The sequence below is a fragment of the Leptinotarsa decemlineata genome, unplaced genomic scaffold, assembly GCF_025532065.1.
Source record: "Leptinotarsa decemlineata unplaced genomic scaffold, Ldec_3_MD MMD2_tig00001365_RagTag_RagTag, whole genome shotgun sequence".
Lineage (NCBI taxonomy): Eukaryota > Metazoa > Arthropoda > Insecta > Coleoptera > Chrysomelidae > Leptinotarsa > Leptinotarsa decemlineata.
Window position 1 is genome coordinate 129,348 of NW_027412561.1, and position 23,074 is coordinate 152,421.

The 23,074-nt window shown below is 34.5% G+C and overlaps 2 long non-coding RNA genes across 3 annotated transcripts in view; one reads left to right on the top strand and one right to left on the bottom strand.

Annotated features, from left to right (window-relative positions):
* Window positions 1-565: 565 nt before the first annotated feature.
* LOC141482476 (uncharacterized) lies at window positions 566-10,418 on the bottom strand. Of its 2 annotated transcripts, XR_012465555.1 has the most exons (7): window positions 7,770-10,418; window positions 7,641-7,707; window positions 7,404-7,538; window positions 4,630-6,703; window positions 4,039-4,563; window positions 2,064-3,980; window positions 566-1,998 (listed from the first exon to the last, which is right to left on the bottom strand). It is a non-coding gene; the product is annotated as an uncharacterized lncRNA (long non-coding RNA). The 2 variants fall into 2 exon arrangements; XR_012465554.1 differs by having other exon boundaries at window positions 4,039-6,703.
* Window positions 10,419-16,371: 5,953 nt separating this feature from the next.
* The window catches only part of LOC141482484 (uncharacterized), a 60,020-nt gene continuing 53,317 nt past the window's right edge, over window positions 16,372-23,074 (top strand). The window contains exons 1-2 of the long non-coding RNA XR_012465558.1: window positions 16,372-16,787; window positions 17,392-17,544. This is a non-coding gene — a long non-coding RNA (uncharacterized lncRNA). The remainder of the gene's footprint in view (window positions 16,788-17,391; window positions 17,545-23,074) is intronic.

A 23,074-nucleotide genomic window follows, 5' to 3' on the forward strand; every position in this document is an offset into this window, starting at 1 on the left:
TGCCTTGTGTACACCAACCAAAAAGTGTGTACTCCGTGGAAGGAAAGGAAAGGAAAGGAAAGGAAAGGAAAGGAAAGGAAAGGAAAGGAAAGGAAAGGAAAGGAAAGGAAAGGAAAGGAAAGGAAAGGAAAGGAAAGGAAAGGAAAGGAAAGGAAAGGAAAGGAAAGGAAAGGAAAGGAAAGGAAAGGAAAGGAAAGGAAAGGAAAGGAAAGGAAAGGAAAGGAAAGGAAAGGAAAGGGAAAGGAAAGGAAAGGAAAGGAAAGGAAAGGAAAGGAAAGGAAAGGAAAGGAAAGGAAAGGAAAGGAAAGGAAAGGAAAGGAAAGGAAAGGAAAGGAAAGGAAAGGAAAGGAAAGGAAAGGAAAGGAAAGGAAAGGAAAGGAAAGGAAAGGAAAGGAAAGGAAAGGAAAGGAAAGGAAAGGAAAGGAAAGGAAAGGAAAGGAAAGGAAAGGAAAGGAAAGGAAAGGAAAGGAAAGGAAAGGAAAGGGAAAGGAAAGGAAAGGAAAGGAAAGGAAAGGAAAGGAAAAAGGAAAGGAAAGGAGGAAAGGAAAAAGGAGAAATGGATTACATATCGTCATCAGAATTGAGTTCATTCTCAACTCTGCGTAAGAAAGCCAGCCGCATCAACCACTGGGCAGCAGCTTCTGTCCGACCTTTGCCCATCGTCAGTGCTTGTAACATGAAGCACTTGAATCCGGGAATCAATGCTCCAAAACGTTGAAGGACCTCTATGTGGCTCTGTAGTGGAATCGACTTACATGTCCACGTCCGAATCGTCGTCGTTGTCGTTGTCACTCCTGTAGTCAGGAGCTCTAGGTTCTGACAAAGGTTTCAACTGGGATCCGGTCGTGGAATCAGCTTCCTGAGTTGTTGACATGCTGGCGATAGCTACTCAACTGAATATTACATTGGGGAACTCCTACATTTATACTCTTCAAATGGAGAGGGTGGGAGTGGCGGGTAGGTAGGTGTTATGCAATGTTGTATGTAAAAATGAATAATATGAAATATACTTATTGATTTCATTATGAAACATGTCTTTTCTTTTTTAATTTTCTTCCTAAGAGATTATTTACAAGAGATTAAATTGATGTGAGGTATTTGTCTGGAAGAATTTGGAATTGAAATAAAAAATGAAAATAATAATAAGACGGAGTGAAGAAAAATGCTCCAACCATCGCATTGTTCAATGTGTACCAAACCAAAACAATGTACACCCTTCATTTCACTTCTTTCTTTATTTTTCTAAAATTACAAATATAAATTTAAAACTATCATAATTTAATAATCCTAATCAACCTAAAACTAATCTTTCATTTTCACTTAATTTACGGAAAAGTCTTGACAAACTCCACTAACTTTTTATACGTCTCTATCGAAGAGGTCTCTGCTCTACACCTTTCCTCCAGAGATGCATACTTCCGATCTAGTTCGGCCATTTTTTCCGCTAATTGTCTCCGTTGGTCAACAATTTCAGACTTTTCGCGGTTCATGTTAACCAACGCGGCCTCGCTTGATCGGGCTGCATGTTCTGCTTCCTTACATCTCTGTAGGAAACCGCTCAACATCTCACTGACCTCTCCGATAGGTTGTCGCACTTGTGGCACCAACACTTGGGGAATCGCCGGTGTTGCTGGCAGCGGTGATAGCGGCACCGCCAATGAGGTCAATACAACGCACTCCGGAGAAGGCGCCCTAGGTGTTTCCACTGCTGGTGCTGCTGCGGGCGGCGTGGAGGGCCTTAAACTCTTACGAGTGGTCGACCAACTACCTGCATAAGGATTATTCTTATTGCAAGTAGCTCGGTACTTCTCAATAGGACCAAGCCTCGCTGCAGGTCGTTGACAAACCTTCTTCACAACCCTGACTTCCTCCTCCTCCTCGAACAAGTCAGGGCTGACAGATCGGGCCCTAACTCACGAAGTTGCTGCCTTCTCCTGCTCGTTCATAGGCATGATGGATGCCACCGCATCGTTTAACTCCTGGGTGTTGGATGCCATTCTGAAAATGTAAAATAATACAAAGTTAGTTGATATAAAAAAAAAGAAATAACATTGTTAACTTACTCAAAATTCTGCTTCTTCACCGGACTGGAGTGGACTGAGCTGGAGTGGACTGGACTGCTCTGTTTGACTTGAGTCGTCGTACTGATTGTTGAGAAGCGTGCTCCTCGGGTATCAACATCGTTGGGAGTGGAGGGAATGAGGTGGGGGCGTACATGCGCAATGGTGTGAATGGGGTGGAACGAGCAATGGTGGGAAGTGGGCGGGGCTAGCAATGGTGGAAAGAAAGCGGGCCGCGCTCCGCACGGCCTCCGGCCTGATTCGCTACGCTCGTGCCGGCGCGAGCGTAGTGTGCCCCCCCCCACACCCCTGGGAGTGTGTGGGGGGGCCACACACACCCCGTAAAAGCTGAGCATTGGATCATTTGGGAATTCATCCTTGAAATTGCCCAGAACTGACTTTGTCACTGGGATATTGAATTGGTTTCCCATTTTAAAATTAGATGTATCGAACTTATTTATATTATTTTGAAAAATTCATAGAAATTGTCAGTATTCACTTTGAGAATGAGGGAGTCGGTATCAGTGTAGAGTAAGGACGCATCTTCTCGAAACTGTTGTTTGATACATCCATAAAAAAAATCATTCATAACTGTTTTAGATAATTCCAGAATGGAAAATCCCAAATACAATGGTTTATCATAATGAACTTTTCCATTGTTTTCCCATAGACTGCATTATTCATTAGTTTGTAGAAATCTTTTTCAGATTTGTTATTAGACCGATTACGCATTTCAGTATTCAAATCTATATAGGGCTTCATCCAACATGATTGCTTGAACCTCAATACTCTATGTGTGTTCATCACTATCAAATTACATTATGAATGAGCAGCAGGGTACCTTTTTTTTTCCTGTGAGATGACAATGATTCCTCACTTTAACTTCACCATCATTGAATTGTTTAGAACAAATGCCATAATTTGTGGCAGAAGCAAACTGTTCCTCTTCCTCAGGAGTTTGTGCATCCATAGGAATAGGAAACCTGAGATGATTTTCATAAATATTTTTCAAATCATCTTCGATTTTGCTAACGAATTTCTGGGCTGCATCCACACCCCTATACGAAACAAATTTTGATAAATCATCATTGTATGAACATTTAATCGAATAAGCAGATGAATAATGCTCATGTTTGAATGTCTTGATCGAGTACGAGTATTCAGGATTTGGTTTAGTGGTTTGAATCGGCTTGAGTACTGTTTCAAAATCGGCATACACTACAAAAGGTACCTTCATTTGTTTCTCAAAGTTTTCAAAAGTTAGTATATTTTCTGGCACCATTTTCCCATATTTATTGACTTTGAAATTGGTTGATGGTGTTGTAGTACTCAAGTGATTACAATCATTTATCTTATGACGTAATAGTAATTGTTCATTAGAAAAATATAATAAACAGCCATCACAAAAATATTTCTTATGTTCATGAGCCGATAATTGGCTTGAAACTAATCTTGAAAGATCTTTGATCCAACAATAATGACTATTACCAAAATCATCAGTGATAAGTAACAAATTGACATGTCTCCTAAGTCTTCTCTGAGAGTAACGTAATGGTCCAATTATTTCATACATTATTTTACCATTCTCGAATTTACTTTCTAAACCGTACACATTAACTAAAATATCATTCTTGTCTTCAAATTCCACAATATCCTCCAAATTTACCGGAAAATTCATACCTGTTACATCTATGACTGTGTTGAAATGTGAATATGATGAAACTTCTGACCTTCTATCGATTGCAGGATGTAGTGCTGAAGTGATAGCCCATGCAAAACAATGCTGATCTTCATTACAGACATTAACCACGGCCTTCCTACGCTCGATACATTCAGGCAGCTTCACATATGAACATACACTGAGCAGGCTGTATTTATTGATGTTCACCTCCAGAAATATGATTTTTTCACAAGTCCAAACTTAAATATAAATCAGAATTACTGATTCATCCAATTAAAACGTGGTAGAAATGCTTACCTGAATCACGTTCCTGGAATTCTGTAGTTTGAGCGATAATCCCATTTCGAGATCCATCAAATAATGAATTCAAATCAGTAGATTGGTCAACTGTTCTATTCTGACAGTTAAATGATTTGGTTTGCTTCAGGTCTTGTGTTTGCAGAATATAACTCCCAAATACTTCCATATTCACTTTGATGATTTTGTGAACCCTGATGGCTAATTCCAATAATTCTATACTTTTCTGCCTGATTTCATTAAAGAATAACATGTAATCGGTGGAAACAATGGAACTCTGCACCCTGTATGTAGCAATCCGACGCTTGAAGGCGCTCTTTATAATTTGAACACCATCACTCAATTGTGAGTGATGCATTATTCTTATGTTGCAGACTTCTATTGTGAGAATTCACTTGAGTCAATGGAATCATCACATTACAACAATTACATATGTACATAGGTGTTGCAGCGTCATCTAATCTCACCCGTTTCACTGATGGACCTCCTTGACAACTCTGGAGCTGATGACGACGAAGGTTGTCACTACGAGTGAAAGATTTACCACATTCACAAGGATACATTTTCTATGATATGTTCTCACTAACTCACTCGATGGAAACTGACATAACCAACACTCGCCCGCTTCTTAAATACCATAATCCACGTCACCTGCGCGTCACCGTCGAGAGTGAGGGTAGAGCCATGCGTTACGTCATAGCCATCGCCACATCGAGGGAGGTAAGGGCACATCGATGAATACGCATTACTCAGCCAGACGTCGTGGAGTGAACATCTTGCTCTCTTACCGTTGAACGGTTGCTGCTGCTGTGACGTCACACCACTATTAACTTGGTGGCCTCTCACCGATGGAGCATTCATTACTTAGAGGATCTTCGAAGTATGCAGACGTATGTTTGTATATAGACAAGCACATCATGAAACCCTGTACCGTGCATTCTCTCTCTCACACACACACACACAAAATCTCATATGAAAAAAAAATTTTGAACGATCTATGAACCAGACACTTCAAGGTCACATCGCCTTGACTTCACTAAACAACAAAAAAAAACAATTAATACGTCATAGTGGTGAGGGGAGACTTAGAACCGGAAAAAAAATTCTGAACGATCCATGCACCAGACACTTCAAGGTCACATCACCTTGACGTCATCAAACAACAACAAAAAAAGCAATTAATACGTCATGGTGGTGGGGGGAGGCTTAGAACCGGCTCAAATCTCCTACTACTTAATTTCTTTTAAAATTCTCACTGATATATTATCAATTCCTGTACTTTTTTTATTTTTTAGATTGTTAATTACTGCGTCAATTTCACATTCGTTAACGGGCATAAAGAAAAAAGTATTCGATTCAATTCCAGAAACCGTGCATACGGATGATCTATTGTCGCCAAAATGGTCTGCTAAGCTATTTTCTACTACTGAAGAGAAATAGTCCCCAAATATGTTCGCAACATGATCTCTGTCTGTGATTACTTTATGATTATAGTTGAGAGTAATATCTCTTTGGATTTGTTTTCTGTTCGTTTCTTTGTTAACTAGATTCCAAACTGTTTTATTTTTATTGTTAGAATTCTTAATTACATTTTCGTAAAAATTCAACTTTGAAGCTTTTATTAATGATTCATAGTCTTTCTTCGCTTTTTTGTATGCAGCACGAGAATCTTCGTTGCCTATATTTTTACATAACCAATGCATACTTTTTAAATCAAGACTGGCCTATTTCACTTCAGGAGTTATCCAGTTATGTTTGTTACTAGTGGACGATTTGTGTTTTTTGGTCGGACAACATTTATCGATAGCATCACTTATAATATTCATGAAGGTCAGAAAGCTCTCATCTATATCAATTTTGTTATATATTACATCAAAACTTGTAGCGCTCAAAATTCTCCTCAAATATATTTGTTCCAAATCATAAACAATAAAAAAAAATTAAAAAAACAACTCGTTACCTCGTAGGTCAATTACTTATTATTTGGACAATTGCCGCTAACCTTTAACCAGTGGAGAAGGGAGTGGTTCAATCAAACTTTTATAATGGGCGCCACATGATTTTTTTATTGTCCAAAAAAAATTTCTTAGAAGTTCATCACACTGAAATCATGAAACAATGGGATGGATCAGGCGAGTAATTGACAACAAGGATAGAGCAATATCTATTGTAGAAATACTAATAAACAACATATACCTGGTTATATGAGATTGAAAATAAAAGTTTATATTCTCACATCCAAAAGCAAAATCTCGAATATAATAGTTATCAGAGATCAACCGTCTTCTGTTATTGACTGCTTTTGTCTCCCGACCGTAGCTTAAGCTTAAGCGCAGGCGCATGTATAGGAGTATGAAGTGAAATTGAAAATCCTATCAACGAGGAAATCTCCGCTTTCCATAGAATATAAAAAAAAATAAAAAAAAAATGAGACGTATCGCATACAATAATGAATTGATAATACAATTAGAGAAATTTCCCGCTTATCACTAGGTACTTGCGTTCCAACTTGACAGGTCCTTTGGTGCCTATGGGATTCCAAAATACCAAACTTGCCAGTCACGTCAAAATTTCTATGCTTGGTCAGTAAAACCAAATTAGGCTAGGTAGACAAGGTCAGGATTTTCTGATTAGTTGACGAGTTTCAAAACCCAACCATAAAACCCTTCAGAAATAATAGAAATCGGTTATATTTCGTTAAATAAAAACATGAATTAATGAATATTATGTTATAGTCAAACTTCTGATTGTGTGTGCTTATTTATTCTAATTTTTCACCCTGTAACCTGGTGGCTATTGCACTAATGGTTTACTGACTCAAACTAAAACCTTCATTTTTATTATCTCCCGGTATATCTCAAACATTTGGCAAATGAAAACTGAATGCAAAATTATTCATCGATATCAAAAATAAAAAAAAAAATTGCAATTTTCCACCCCTAATTTATTATAATTCATTTCCCGACAACTAACTGTAGAGAAATCAGTCTCCCTCAAAATAGAAAAAAAATAAATAACATCACTATAAGTCATGATCGCAAAATTGATACTCCTTGTATAAAGTAAAATTAAAAAAAAAATAAATATCTCTCTGCTATCGAATTATTTCAATTTCAAATAATTCTAGTACAAAATAATTATTTAATCGACTGTACTAGTCTATCCTGAGTTCAAAAAGAAAATGAAGTCCACCATAGGTTTTGAAAGAGATAGTGTTAAAAACATAATTGATTTAATTTCGAAGCTCCAAATATATAGCATTGTTCAGATCAATAAAACTTATGAAAAATATCACGAATTGAATGTATACTAATTTTCAAATGAAATAAAGGAAAATAACAACTAATTAATGAAGTCATTCCTACCTTCAGAAAAGGGTTTTTGCTGCTGGTAAATCAATTTTAATTAGATTAATGTTCTTCTGACAAAACAAAGGTTTTCTGTGGAAAATAACTCGCCAATATTTTTCCCAAATTAGCTCTCTGGACTGGTAAAATCCTCTGAAATCGTGAAGAATCGCTTGAGTGACGAAAGTTCTGGAATTGCTCAAAAAACAGATCGAATAAAAACTGGAAATGAAATAAAAAAAAAACTTTTCGTACCATCCACAGGAACGTCTCTTCTCCTTCAAAACGGCCAGATACCGCTAGCAACAGATGTGAAGTGAAACTGCATGAGAAAAATAGAATTGCATGAAGTCTTAAACATCAAAAAAAACTGACACAACTCACCGATTCAGGGCCTCTGATCCTCATTAAAGGGTGTGATTGACCTCTAACAAATTCTCCAAAAACCAACAAGAGACAATAGAAGGTACTATAATCACTACTTAACTTTCGAAAAATGCTGATCCCCACTCTAGGGTAATAATGCCAATTACTTAACCACTTTCGAAAATTGGGCCCGATGTGTTTCTTTCAAAGATCACGAACAAAATGGCTCCTTTCGTCTCTTCACTTCCAAAAAAAAACAATAAGGAGAAACATCGGTAATCGATTTCAAAAATCGATAGTAGACAGTTCCTACAACAGCTGACAGGAAATAGTTGCGGAATTATTGTCCAGATGGCAATAGCAATAAATGAATGTATTTCTATAACAATTGTACAACTTCTGTTAATGAAGGTTTCATATAACAAAGTCAGCCTAATTATCCCACACAACAATGACTCACAATGAATAATAACCGTGGAAAAGAAGAATAAAACCAGTAAGGAAACGCCCTCAGAGAACAGAGGAAATTATCAGCGGAACTTGGCAATAGCGCTGGGTCCCTTAATGCAGGAAACTTTTCACCTTGATTACCTACGAATACCTGTTCTCGGCAGGAAATATGGACTGCTACTATTCTACCGTAGGTGGCCAAGGTAACTGATCAGCCCGTTGGAGTAACCAAAATTAGCATAACAATATTGGACAATAAAGAATAAATGCAACAATAATTAATAATATTCATATAGTGAGGATCAAATCGAGTTGAATTAGAGTATGAATTGGAATATATTCTACGCTATTGATTAAAAAAAAAACAACTGAAAATAAAATGTGTAACAAACTGGTTTTGAAAAATGTCGAGGAGAGTTGTTTCAAGTTATGCTCTGATACATCTCTATAAATAACATAAGATTGTTCAATAAGTTTAGATTTTTCTAATGGCATATTATAAGTAACTGTGAATACTTTGTGATCACTGAAACTACCTTCATAAACATTAGATTTGCAAAACATGTTCTCAACGTTTGTTAATATGTAATCGACTTTAGTAGATGAAGTTTTCCCTGACTGGTTGGTAAAAACTCTAGTAGGAGTCAAAAATGTCACTTGTAAATTGAAATTGAGTAGTAATTCATCTGATTTGATCTTTTCAGTAGTATTTTCTAGGTAATTGACATTCAAGTCGCCACAAACAAAGATATCATCAGCATAGCCTACACTATTTTCTAATATGCAAAATAATTTATTCATAAACGTATCAAAGTTACCGTTTGGAGATCTATAAATACTAAGTATACAAATCTTTCTGTCCTCTATAACTAGTTTTATCCCACTGCATTCGCAATGGATTTCTTCGAGCCATTTCCCAAAATTTAGGCTCCGCGATACATTGGATGATTTAACATAAATTGACGTTTCCCCATGTATATGAGATGAGCGACAAAATTTGGATACAATTTCATAACCAGGTATAGACATGAACTCAATATTTTCAATATCAAACTAGTATTCAATAATACTAATAATGTCCGGTTTCTCTACTGATGCGAGAACTTCCAATTTGTTAATTTTATTAGTCACTGACTGTGCATTCAATTGAAGTATTTTTAATGAATAGTTATTACTTTGTTTTTCCTCGGATAAAAACCCTGAGTTACCATCAGCAGAGATTTCGGATGCGGTATATGTAGCATATTGTTGATCACTGATCGTGAAAGGGACGTATAGATAAATTAGAGGGCCAGTTATCAGGATCCAGAAGTTCGTCCAAAGATAAATCGAAACTTCCTATTTTGAAACACCCCTTTTTGTATTTAGATTTCAGGTCAAAACAGTCAATGCTTTTATCTGGAAACGCTTCCCTCAAATATAGTTTAACATTTTCAAGGGTGGTGCACTGATCAAGACCACCAATCCAAATCCAATTTCTTTTTGGTGCAACTGGGAGTAGGTTGTTCGTTTGCCCTGTGTCATACGATTCAGGAGGAAAAGGTGACCCATCAATTTTTTTATTTATGTGTTTCTTGTAAGAGACTGATTTCCAATTGTAATCATTGGGGTTGCTGTCATGTTTAACTTCAAGATCGTCATTCAAGTGAATAATTTCACTGCACTTCACTAATGTTTTTTCTTGCAGCAGCTGAAATTCTTTGTTTTCTGTCTTGCTTGGGACATCCTGTATTTCCATAGAAACAACTGTGTCCGCCCATTTGCTTTCTTTTGATGTTTTTTTGCTACTTTTGTTTGTTTGCTGAGATAAGTTTTTATTTTCAGCTTTTTTTGTCGCACCAGTGGAATTAAATGAGTTAATTTCAAGAGATGCCTTGTCAGATAATGGATTTACCAATAAACGAAGTGAATTGCTTTCTAACAATGTTATTTTTTCTTTGAGAAGTGTTATGAGAGTTTCTTTATCACTGATAATTGTGTCCTTGTCCAAAAGTATCTGCCTTAGGAGCTTGTTCACCTCTTTCAAGTAATCCACTTCAGATAACCTGTGTATTTTGATCTGCTGCCTGGTATATTATGTTGTGAAACACATCACAACATACTTCAACTCGTTTTGCACAACTGTTGCACACTTTTTTCGGCCGCCATATTGGCCATACATGTTATATATATATATATAAAGCGAAGGGTAGTCTTGACTGACTAGTTGAGGAAAAATACGAAATATTGTTGGGTTGAAGAAAACTCTCTGTTATATGGTGGAGCTTTCGAGAATGTTTATTCCCTTCATAAATACATCTACAGGAAATTGAAAACATTGCACCAGAATTGTAAAACAAATAGATACAAAAATGTACTTACTAACTTGAGGTTATAGTAAAAAGTCAAACTTTGCAATGAGAAAAACAAAGTTAATACTTTCCATCATGTAGAAAAGTGTCGCACATTAAATTTATATGTTACAGAAAAAAAATACAGAACTTATTTTATTTAAACATTTAAAAGATTTAAAATTTTGAAAATTATTTCACTGGCCATGCATGGCACTTCTGGTAGCGTGGTGGCAACCATAAAGAAAGAGGAAACAGGAAATATTTGAAATTTGATAATTGGCATTATGATATCTGAAGTTTAAAAATTGACAGTAAAAAACAAAAACAGGATTACCAAAAGGCACAACAACAGCATTGTTGACACTAGCAAATTCAAAAGTATCTGTCAATTCAAAGTACTGTCAAGTACTCACAATTGAAGTGAATGACAGACTCAGCACTGCGTCCAAACCCACACACTATATGTTGCTTGGGGACCTGGGGGAATGAGTTCCAATTTCAAAATGTAATTAATAATGTTGCTGAGGTTGTTGATCTCAGTCTTTTTATTCATGTTGTTGGTATTCTTTCTGATGAAGAACACTTCTTTAAACAACCGTTTTTGTAAGTTGCTTTCAGTACACAAAACCCTAACTTCGGTATAGTTCATTGTGTGCTTTGTGTTCTGCAAGTGCACAGGTGGTTTTATTTGTATTATAATCACTTATATGTGATGTTATACGTCCTGATAAAATTCTAGATGTTTGACCAACATATGTCTTGTCACATGTATGACAAGGAATTTCATATACTACATTTGATTTTTCTGAAGTTTTTAACGGAGTTTTAATTTTGGAAAAAAGACTATTCGTAGTGATGACAATGTATTGAGCAAATTTAATATTATCACTCTTGATAACGTTCAGGAGTTTGGGTGTTCAGGACTGAAAATATGGTAATGTTTTGAAAAATAATATAAATATATAATATAAATTTGGATGTATATCTCCACTATTTGACAAATTTGAATTTTTATTATTTATGGGAGTAATTAAATTATTTGGAAATGTATTCACTGTGGAGAAGGAGCTGAAAAGTAGTTTGTTCAAAAGTTTATAAGGATATGAATTTTCAAGGAGAATACGTTTTAGTTCTTTGATACATTCATCTTTGAAAAGTGAATGTGTTAAATTGATCACTCTGCCCTTCATGGTAAGTGCTAAGTTTATTTTCATCTTCGTTGGATGGTAAGAGTGGTAGTTCAGTAACCTATTACTTGCACATAGTTTCCTATACCATCTTGCACGTAGAACATTATCTGGATTTCTGCATACACGCATATCTAAGAATGGTAAACTGTTGTTAACTGTTGATGCTCGTTGAAACTGTTAAAAGTTTTTGATGCTTCTTCAGTTCTCCCACGAGAAACAGATAGGATCAAATCGTCCGCGTAATGTTTAATAAAAGGATTATTAAAAGGGATTCTATTCTTTACATTCATAATCAGGTCATCTTATACAAAATTTACTAAAATGGGGGAAATGGTTGAACCCATTGGGGTACCAAAATTTTGTTTATAGAAAGTGTCAAAGTCAAAAATAAATTCTAAAATCGACTTGAAATTCGGAAAATCCCGCATACAATGTTGAGAGATGACATCCCAGTGGTTTTGTAAGCTATTAATTATTACATTCAAAGGCAAATTTGTAAAAAGTGAAACTACATCGAAACTCACTAAGACATAGTCTTCAGGAAGTTTATAATTATAAATGAAATTACTGAAGGAAATAGAATCTTTCACATAAAACTCGTTGTCAGTATTGTATGACATAGACAGAATATTGGCCAACCATTTAGCCAGTTTGCTATTAGGTGAATTTATTGATGACACAAGGGGTCTCATCGACAGTTCAGGTTTGTGTACTTCAGGCAAAGAGTGAAAGATTCTACTAGATAGAATCTTACTAGAATTTTACTAGATAGGAATCTAGTATTTTCTGACTGCATCCCCAACAATATTCCGTACTTCTCCTTAACTAGTCAGTCAAGACTACCCTTCGCATTATAACTTCTCGACATAGGGCTCTTCACGAACATCCGACTGCAGTTTGGTCTACAAACAGTTACACACTGGGAAAACATGGGCAAATACGAACACCAAGTTGCCGTCGATGAGAAACAGAAAACTGTTCTTGCTGAAATGTAGAAAGTACCACATATTTCCAAATCACGTAACCAATGGTATTGGCTACGTGACAACATTATTACACTACCGAGGAGGAACAACTGGATGATCCGTGCAGAGTTTCAATCACAGGTTGAGGAAAAATATTTTAAACTTAGAAATTAAAATCACCTTCTGTGAACTCATAAATTTAGAAAGAGGTTTAAATGACCTTAAGCGAATATTATCTGCCACGTTGCCGGCTACCACTTTTGAAGAATATGAACGAAGGTTTGCTATCAAATATAATACACTTTTTCATAAAATAAAATATAAAAACAGAAGTAAATTTGACAATCTTCAAAATAATGAATTCCTTTCAATTAAAATACAAGATAAATGGATAAAGAATCTCACAAACGTTGAAATACCTTCAGATATTAAACGTTTTCTGGCTCTTGGTCCAAAATTTGGAATTTGTTCCTCAACTAAAGAAATTATACTTTCTAACCTTCTTGCTGATTTAGAAAATATACTTTTCAATATTGATAAAAACTTTCAAGATATCTATCTTGCTCAATGCAAACCTATCATTACAAATTTCCTCCATAAAAATTCAGATAATTATAATTTTTTTAAAAAAATTTTGATCAATACAAATTCTTTTTAAAATAACATCCTGAGATCTATATAGTAAGAAGTGACAAAGGCAATGTGACAGTTATAATGTTCAAAGAGGAATACTCTACTAAACGTTTTGAATTACTTAGTGATAACAAATATTATAAAAAGTTAAATTATAATCCAGTTAGCACCTTACAACAAAAAGCAAACAAAATAGTTTCTAGGATTGAGAAGGATAAAATGGTGCATGAAAATACAGACCATCTATAATGCAGTAAAATCTATGCCTTAGTGAGTTTCGATGTAGTTTCACTTTTTACAAATTTGCCTTTGAATGTAATAATTATTAGTTTACAAAACCACTTACAAAACATCAAGCATACAGCATTGTATGCTTGATTTTCCGAATTTTAAATCGATTTCAGAATATATTTTTGACTCCAATGTCCTAGTTTTTCAGGACACTTTCTATAAACAAATTTTTGGTACCCCAATGGGTTCAACTATTCCCCCCATTTTAGTAAATTTTGTATTAGATGACCTGATTATGAATGTAAAGGATAGAATCCCTTTTAGTATTCCTTTTATTGAACGTTACGTGAACAATTTGATCCTATCTGTTCTTCGTGGGAGAAATGAAGAAGCATTAACAACTTTTAACAGTTTCAACGAGCATCTGCAATTCACAGCTGAAGAGGAAGGTAATAACAATTTGCCATTCTTAAAAATGCGTGTATGCAGAAATCCAGATAATGTTTCACGTACAAGATGGTATAGGAAACCATGTGCAAGTAACAGGTTACTGAACTACCATCCTTACCATCCAACGAAGATGAAAGTAAACTTAGAACTTACCATGAAGAACAGAGTGATCAATTAACACATTCACTTTTTAAAGATGAATGTGTCAAAGAAATAAAAGGTTTGAATTGAAGGGGTTATATTTTTAGGAGTGATTAATTTTTTGGGAAAGAAAGTTTTTGGCTTTCTACTACTCCATCTGATACAAAAAAAAAGGGATGAGAGAATCTTCCAAAGAAAGGAAGGAAGTAATCAATTTGAAACTCTATATACATGAATGTGTAGATCATGCAAAGAAGTAACTTTCAGTCACAAACTGAAAGGAAGTCCTCCTGAAACAGCTACTTTCATATAAACATTGAATTACACGAAAGAAAATAATTCTTTCTATATGAACACTGAATTATACAGAAGATACTTTTCTCTACTCAGTTTGTATTTCAAACATTTGTTGTGGAATAAGGATCAGATATCATTCACATGAGTTCTACTTTGAATGAATGGTAATAAATTGTACTCACATAGAACACTGTCACCCTCACTGGTATACACCGATGTTTCGCCTTAAGACACTTGCCCTAAGGCTCTTCAGTACCAAATTGGATAACATTATAGAAAATACACACACTTCATTCATGAATTACGATTTTGAATGTCACGGAATAAGCTTGATCTGCTTATGTCATCGATGACATCGTAATGACATACATTCACCTATTTGATTCAATCCCAGCCAAGAGGAATCTTATTTGAATTGAGGGGGTTATATTTTTAGGAGTGAATAATTTTTTCTGAAAGAAAGTTTTTGGCTTTCTACTACTCCATCTGATACAAAAAAAAGGATGAGAGAATCTTCCAAAGAAAGGAAGGAAGTAATCAATTTGAAACTCTATACATGAATGTGTAGATCATGCAAAGAAGTAACTTTCAGTCACAAACTGAAAGAAAGTCCTCCTGAAACAGCTACTTTCATATAAACATTGAATTACACGAAAGAAAATAATTCTTTCGAAACAAATACTTCTATATGAACACTGAATTATACAGAAGATACTTTTCTCTACTCAGTTTGTATTTCAAACATTTGTTGTGGAATAAGAATCAGATATCATTCACATGAGTTCTACTTTGAATGAATGGTAATAAATTGTACTCACATAGAACACTGTCACCCTCACTGGTATACACCGATGTTTCGCCTTAAGACACTTGCCCTAAGGCTCTTCAGTACCAAATTGGATAACATTATAGAAAATACACACACTTCATTCATGAATTACGATTTTGAATGTCACGGAATAAGCTTCCTTTCTTTGGAAGATTCTCTCATCCCTTTTTTTTGTATCAGATGGAGTAGTAGAAAGCCAAAAACTTTCTTTCCCAAAAAATGAAAGGTATTCTCCTAGAAAACTCATATCCTTATAAACTTTTGAACAAACTACTTTTCAGCTCCTTTTCCAGAGTGAATACTTTTCCAAATAATTTAATTTATCCCATAAATGATAAAAATTTGAATTTGTCAAATAGTGGAGATATACCTCCAAATTTATTTATTGAATGTTTAAATGAAATAAGAGCTGTATTTTTTCTCTGTAACTTAAAATTTAATGTGTGACACTTTTCTACACAATGAAAAGTATCAACTTTGTTTTTCTCATTGCAACGTTTGACTTTTTACTATAACCTCAAGTTAGTAAGTACATTTTTTATCTATTTGTTTTACAATTTTGCTGCAATGTTTTCAATTTCTTGTAGATTTCTTGATGAAGGGAATGAACATTCTCGAAAGCTCGACCATATAACAAAGAGTATTCTTTAAACAACAGCCCAGTATTTTTTGACTGCATCCCCAACAATATTCCGTATTTCTATAGATATATATATATATATATATATATATATATATATATATATATATATATATATATATATATTGTTATATAATATATCCTGGTATAATAGTGATTTGTGATTTATTTTGAAGTGAATTGTTTTAATTAATTTTTTATATTAATAAATGGGTTCCGAATTTACTTGTTATATTTTTTATTATTATTATATGTTTACTAAAATTTTGACAACCTGTACTTTAGGTGATACCCTATCCTAAAGGAAACTTCCTACCTTGTCTAGCTCAGCTCAGTCGGATTTATACAGCATGCAGCGCCCTCTCTCTCCACAGGTAGAGTTCTTGGAAAGATCTTTGATGTTTACCAAAATTTATTGTGCCAAATAAAATTTCAAATTGCTAAATAAATATAATATAAAATTTGAGAAAAAAACAGCATTGATATTAATCAACTTATCACTACCTAGAATCTGTGAAACATAACTTAATCTAAAATGAGTACAGATTACCACTCTATGGTAATGTTTGTTCTATGATTTCTAACCTTTATCATAGAATGACAGTTTTCTGTTTGTGAATAAACAGTGAATGACTGGAAAGTGACAAATATTGATTTATCGACAAAAACAATTTTCACAATGTTATGATTTGTAAATTAATGTTCGAAATGGTGAAATAATGTTTATTGAGTTTGTGATCACTGAATAATGAAAAAGTCTCTCCTGCCTCCTTATATCAGCAACATGTTTTGGAATGGTATATAGGTTTTATTTCACCTTAATATGATCTAGAAGCTGTGACTGGTCTAGTTGGATTTTCTAAAACTGGATATCCTGGTAAGTTTCAATTAGCTGCTTGTTCACACTAATTATCATTACTGGATTTTTATTTATTTTTAAATATTTTCACCTACTATTTTCAGATCAAATTCAATTTTCAAAAACTTAGCAAAATTTCAACGTGTTTCCTCTTCCAGTGTTCTTCATCGACTCCCTTCGCTTTCTCCATCAATAAACTCCTCATTTCCTTGGCAACCAATTCTCGAAAATTCTAGATCATGTCAACTTGTTATAATTTGTAACTTTTTGGCACTTTATACAAACTAACCTTAGTTTATTCACCATTTGGATAAACATACTTAATCTAATATCTAATATTAACAATTTTGATTGTCTTATGACAGTTCACATTTTCAATTTTACAATATTTATTTTTGAAATCAGGAATTTGCACATTTTATGAACTCTTTCCATTGACAATAACTTAGTAGGCTTGACAACATTTTAACTACATGGTTTTATCATATACTGAGTGTTGTTTTCAGTTACACTTTGATGTACTTACTACATATTGATTTAGATAATTTTGAATGAATTTGTAATGTTATTTTGTTTGCTGATATTGATCTAAATGGTTTATTAATTTGTTTTTGTGTTTCAGGCAATATATATGAATGGTGATTGATCATATTCAATCATGGATTGTGACATTTGAGCTTCAGTGAAACAAACTGATTGAGGAAAGATTACTTGTTGTTGATATATGTGCGTAACCATTATACTGAAAACAAACGATAAGAAATTTCTACTTAAGGTAAGGTATTTAATCTGTACTTCAAATGAACAACTTATGAGCTAATTAGGTTTTGTCAAAATTCCAATGAACAATACTTATATCATAACAATATATATATATATATATATATATATATATATATATATATATATATATATATATATATATATATATATATATATATATAGAAATGGAAGTTAATATCGGACATAGCACTCAAGAAAGCGGCAAACCATAGACACGTGTTTCGAGCTTTTGGCCCATCATCAGTATGGTGCAGCCAAGTGTAAGGATGGGCAACACTTGGTTACCAAAAGATAGAAATACAAATGCACGGAGCCACCAGCAGGAGCCAACCGCACATTTGTGGTTTCAGTTGATAGATCTTGTGTTCACAAGAAAACTATCAAAATCAGCACGGAGGCAGCTATAGCTACCTGTAGATGTATGTAGATGAATTGATTTGCTTTACCAGCAGATCATGTGCTAAATCACCACATTAATTATTATTCATACCACCCACATAAAATGAAAATGAAGATTAAAGACATCAAGCTATGACATCCAATTCACAAACAAGAAAGTTTAAATTTACTCAAACATAGTTTTATGAAAATTCCTATCCTCCCAAATCAATAAACAATATTCCTTTCAATTCCCAAGGAATCGGTGATTCGAGTGATAGAAATTCTGTGATACCCACATATCAGAGTGATACAAATAGCTTCCAAAATAATATAATTCTAATTTATAGATCTCTTCATTATATTGAAGAACTTACTAGTAAAACCCAGTAATATAGCTGTTAGAGTTCTATGGCATTTCTTATGGAAATACACATGGAAATTTGAGCAGGTCCATTCTGGACCTTTTTGGACTTCCAATCGAAACATTGTGGAACACCCAATTCAAAGTAGGTGCGGCGTAGTCGTCCCCACTTCCCCATTTTTACCGTCATCCAGTCGACCAAACAGGAGCTACCGCACGTACAGCGGGAAATTCAAATTCGTTGATTTATAATAAGAGAACTGGAACGGAAGTTCCAGTGCTTATCAGTGTTTGTTCAGATATAAAGCTCAATTATCGTTGGCGTTATCGCTGTTCGAGAGATAACGAGTTGTGTGTGCTTATGAGAACAATAATATTGAGTATATAGGGTGTCGTTCCCAGACAAATCAATAAAATGTTGAACAGGGTGTGAAGCTTCAGAGAATCAACATATTTCCTTGCGTTAAAGAAAAAAAACATGACTGACATCGCGGTATACAGTGTGTGTGTGCAGCGTTAAAGAAAAGAACATGTCTGCCAACGTTAGAAAAAAACATGACTACTATACAGGTATGTGTGTTTGCAGCGTTGAAGAGAAGTTGTCATAGAGGCATACAGGGTGTGCAGCTTCAAAGGAAAAAACATGGCTGCTAATGTAACGTGAAGATGGTGGTGACCAATATATGAATCAACAAAATTTCAGATCTATACGATTCATCGAAAAAAAAAACACTTACGGTTCATTAAAATTGTGATGGATTCGGATTGCTCATATCGAGCATATCGAATCTACAATAAAAATGACAAATGACCATTTCCGGTTTTCACTCCGGTCGTTCGATTTCGATAACTTTGACATCAATGGATTCGTTCCGATGTCAAAAAACATATTTGAACATTTGTAGAAGTGTAAGAGGCATAGGAGGCTAACTTTGTTATTAGTGAAGATGGGAGGTAGATGTGGGCACTCTAATATTAGAATTTTTACTGGAGAACATGAAAATTAAAAGCATAGGTTTGTATCCTGCATTTTATTCATTTGGTAGGTTCATATATACCACTTAGGTATATAAAATATCGACATTTTCGAGATTGCAGTTGAACTGACGTCCTTTGCAATGATGCCTTCAAAACACCGCAATAAAAAAGTCTACTGGCGTGGCAACGGGTGATCGCGGTGGCCAATGCCATACAGCCCTAAACGCGTAAACCAACGATCATGAAACATTTCGGAGAGTATGAAAATACACCACTTGAAAAAAAAATTATATCAATATGTGGCTGAAAATATGCATTTAAAAAACATAACGTCAACGTGTACAAGGTGTAGAAAAAAACATGACAGTTTAACAAGGCCCCAACGTTCAACGTGTGAATCCTCAATGTATACGGGGTATATCAAAATACATAATTAAAGACAAAACATGAAGGCAATGTGTACAGGGTGGCTCAATATACATCATTTAAAAAAAAAACATAACATCAATGTGTACAAGGTGTGGCAAAAATATGTTATTTGGAAAAAACACGGCGTCAATGTATACAGGGTGGCTCAAAATACATGATAAAAAACATAACGTTAATGTGTGGCAAAAATACATTATTTGGAAAAACATGACAGTTCAACGTGGGCTAACGTTTTGACATGCGATCCCTTTAAGTGTACAGGGTGTCTCAAAATACATAATTTAAAAAAATAACATAACGTCAATGTGTACAAAGTGTGACAAAAATACGTTATTTGTGAAAAAAAGGTGGTTGAACAAGGACTTAACGTTTCTGAGTGCGATCCCTCAATGTGTATAGGGTGGCTCAAAATATATCATTTGAGAAAAAAATATGGCGTCGAAGTGTACAGGTGTGACAAAAATACATTATTTGGGGAAAAACATGACAGTTCAACGGGTGCCCAGCGTTTTAACGCTAGATCCAACATGCCATTTATCATTGATTATGGTGACCAATACATGATTTAACAAAGTTTTGGATCTTTACGATTCATCGAAAAATAAATACTTCCGGTTCATAAACATTGGAATAGAAGCAAACTAATGAAGAATGATTGCCCATATCAAGGAGAAATCAAATTTACGATTGAATGGTCATTTCCGGTTTTCACTTCCGGTCATCCGATTTCTATAATTTTGGCATCAATGGATGTTACGAAAAAATAAGATACCCTTTGTCTATCGTGAAACCATGGAAAGTTGGTTTCTGAAGAAATAATCAACAATAAGGATCCAGTGTTTTGAACTACACCTTGAGACAACTACCCACAGTAACAACATATCCGTTAAGACGGATTCAATCTGAGATTTTCATTGAACATATTCGGTGTACATATGAGAAACGAACATGTTCAATATAAGCAACGTTGGGGAGAATATGAAAAGTGGAGTAGCATTGGATTGTGTAATACTATCATGTGTACTCATTTCAATTGTGAAAATTTGAATCTACATGTAATATAAAAGTTGATGAGTATATGAGCTGTTTAATTTTTTATGTCAGCATCACTGAATATAAGAGTTATAGAATATTCAGTAGCTAATTATATAAATGTGTACGATGAAGCATTCATTTATGTTATATAAACTCGCATGGAAATAAGTGTTTGCTAGGCAAGTTGACATCATCAGGAGTTGATGAAAAAAAATCATAGTTAGCGTGCGCAACATAAAGCGTTGGGAACACGGCACGACTAAAAACAGGAGATGATGACGATGACTGGGAGGGCCTAACATTTTAATGTGCGATCCAACATGCCAGAAGGACACTGAGCCGTATTTTTATTAACTAAGTTTACATCATCAAGAGGAGTTGAGCACATGTTGGTGAACATAACAGAAAAATTTACAGGGTGTCATTTGAGAAAGAAAATAATTGTATTTAGCGTTTCAACGTGTGATTTTTTTCGTATACAGTGTGGATTATTTTGAAGTGTACTATCATTTGTCATGCATGATTTTTAACCAAGTTGGTATCATCAGGAGATAATGAGTTGGCCGCATTTTAATGCGATAAAGCATTCATTTTTTGTTAGGAAAAACGCAGTGAAAATTTTCCAAAAATATAATGCTTCAATATAGTCATTTTTGACAATTTATTCGATCGAGATAAATGCATTTTTTAATCCTCCACTTCTTGCAAAAACCTATATGATTTGTTTCGTAACGCGTCACGGAAAATGATGCAGATTTGACACGAAAAAACGCTTCAAAAACATCAAAAACATAATGCGATATAGCTTTGATTTGATTGTCACGAGAAACATATGAAAAATATAAAATTTCAATGCGTTGTCTAATGCCATTTTGGACAATTCAATCGTTTCCAAAAAACGTTTTTTTAACGATATATATTTTTCAAGCATATACGAAAAGACTTACTGTTTGAAAAATGAAATTCCATGATTGAGAGAAAAGATTTTTATGATATGTAGTGAGGAATGTATGTAAAATTCTGTTGCGTCGATTTTCATGTGTGGAGAAGGTAGGTATATGACAAAGGCAGGTATGTGTCAGAGCACTTCTTGTCTGTGCTAGATTGAGAAAATTTTTCTGGATAATATATACAGAGCGGCAATTCGTTTGTTCGCTCGACCGTTCGTTAGTTCATGAGGAACGTATACAAGGCGTATTGAACACATATTCAACACTGTAAAAAGGTTACCTTGACAATGGATATAACTGACCTTCTGTTGATTTCATGCCATTGTTTTGACTTCAACTTCAGCCTTCTGTTTTTCTCTCCAAGGGTAAGGGATACAATATTCCCTAGACGACTACCAGTATCAGCAAAATGTGGAGAATGACCACATTCTGATGAAAGAATCCACCATTTTAAGATTAACTAATCTCCTAAATGGACATTCCTATCGTTATTCCATGAGTCCAAAAAAAAATTGGAATCTCTTACATGAACCTCAAATCTACTCTTGATTTGACTAGGTTGATTCATACATACATAAAAGAAGAAAAAAAATTCGTGAAACAAAAGAGAAAACTCTCATGATAGTGAAATTCATAAAACCAAATAACTTACCTCGAAAGAATCGAGATTTTTTTCATATGTAGAAGATGGCCACGTGAACTAGTTACTGGAATTAGGCATATAAAACAAATTTTCCTGAATCCTGTCACAAAGGGTAACATTCCTCATGTACCAACGGATACTCTAAATTGATATTACCCTAACGTTGGACCAGTTAACTTTTTTTTCACCAGCGACCTATATCTTCACCACCTTTTCTCTCCAGATCAAGTAATCCTCCCGGAAGTGATCTTTAACCCTGACGTTTTTCCGTCAGTGCCTACCAAAACAACAAGACTAAAAATGAATAAATTGATGGATGTAGCCGTTACTACATGGTAGGAAATCATAAAGAAAAGAGAAATGTAGATTTCTATGTTTTTTACCCCTTTTTATGTTTTAATAAAAGTGGTAAAAAACACAAATGTTCCTTTCTCTTTTCACTAAAAATGAATATATTTACACATTACAGGAACGTAATCAGCGACAAATCACAGAACATGTTTTCTGAATCATTTCATTCAGTCTATAATTCGATTCCTATTTACATTATACTAAACAACTTTTTCCTACTAACAATTCCCTATCAGGAAACATCTTATTGATATGATTTTCATCACATGTGAAATAAAAAATCACTCCATCAAGAGTTAGTCCCAACGTTATCTAGTCTAATGGACTAGACAATCGACTTCGAGACCACAACGCAGTCCTGCCAACTGATAACATTGCAGTTGAGGTACGTTCT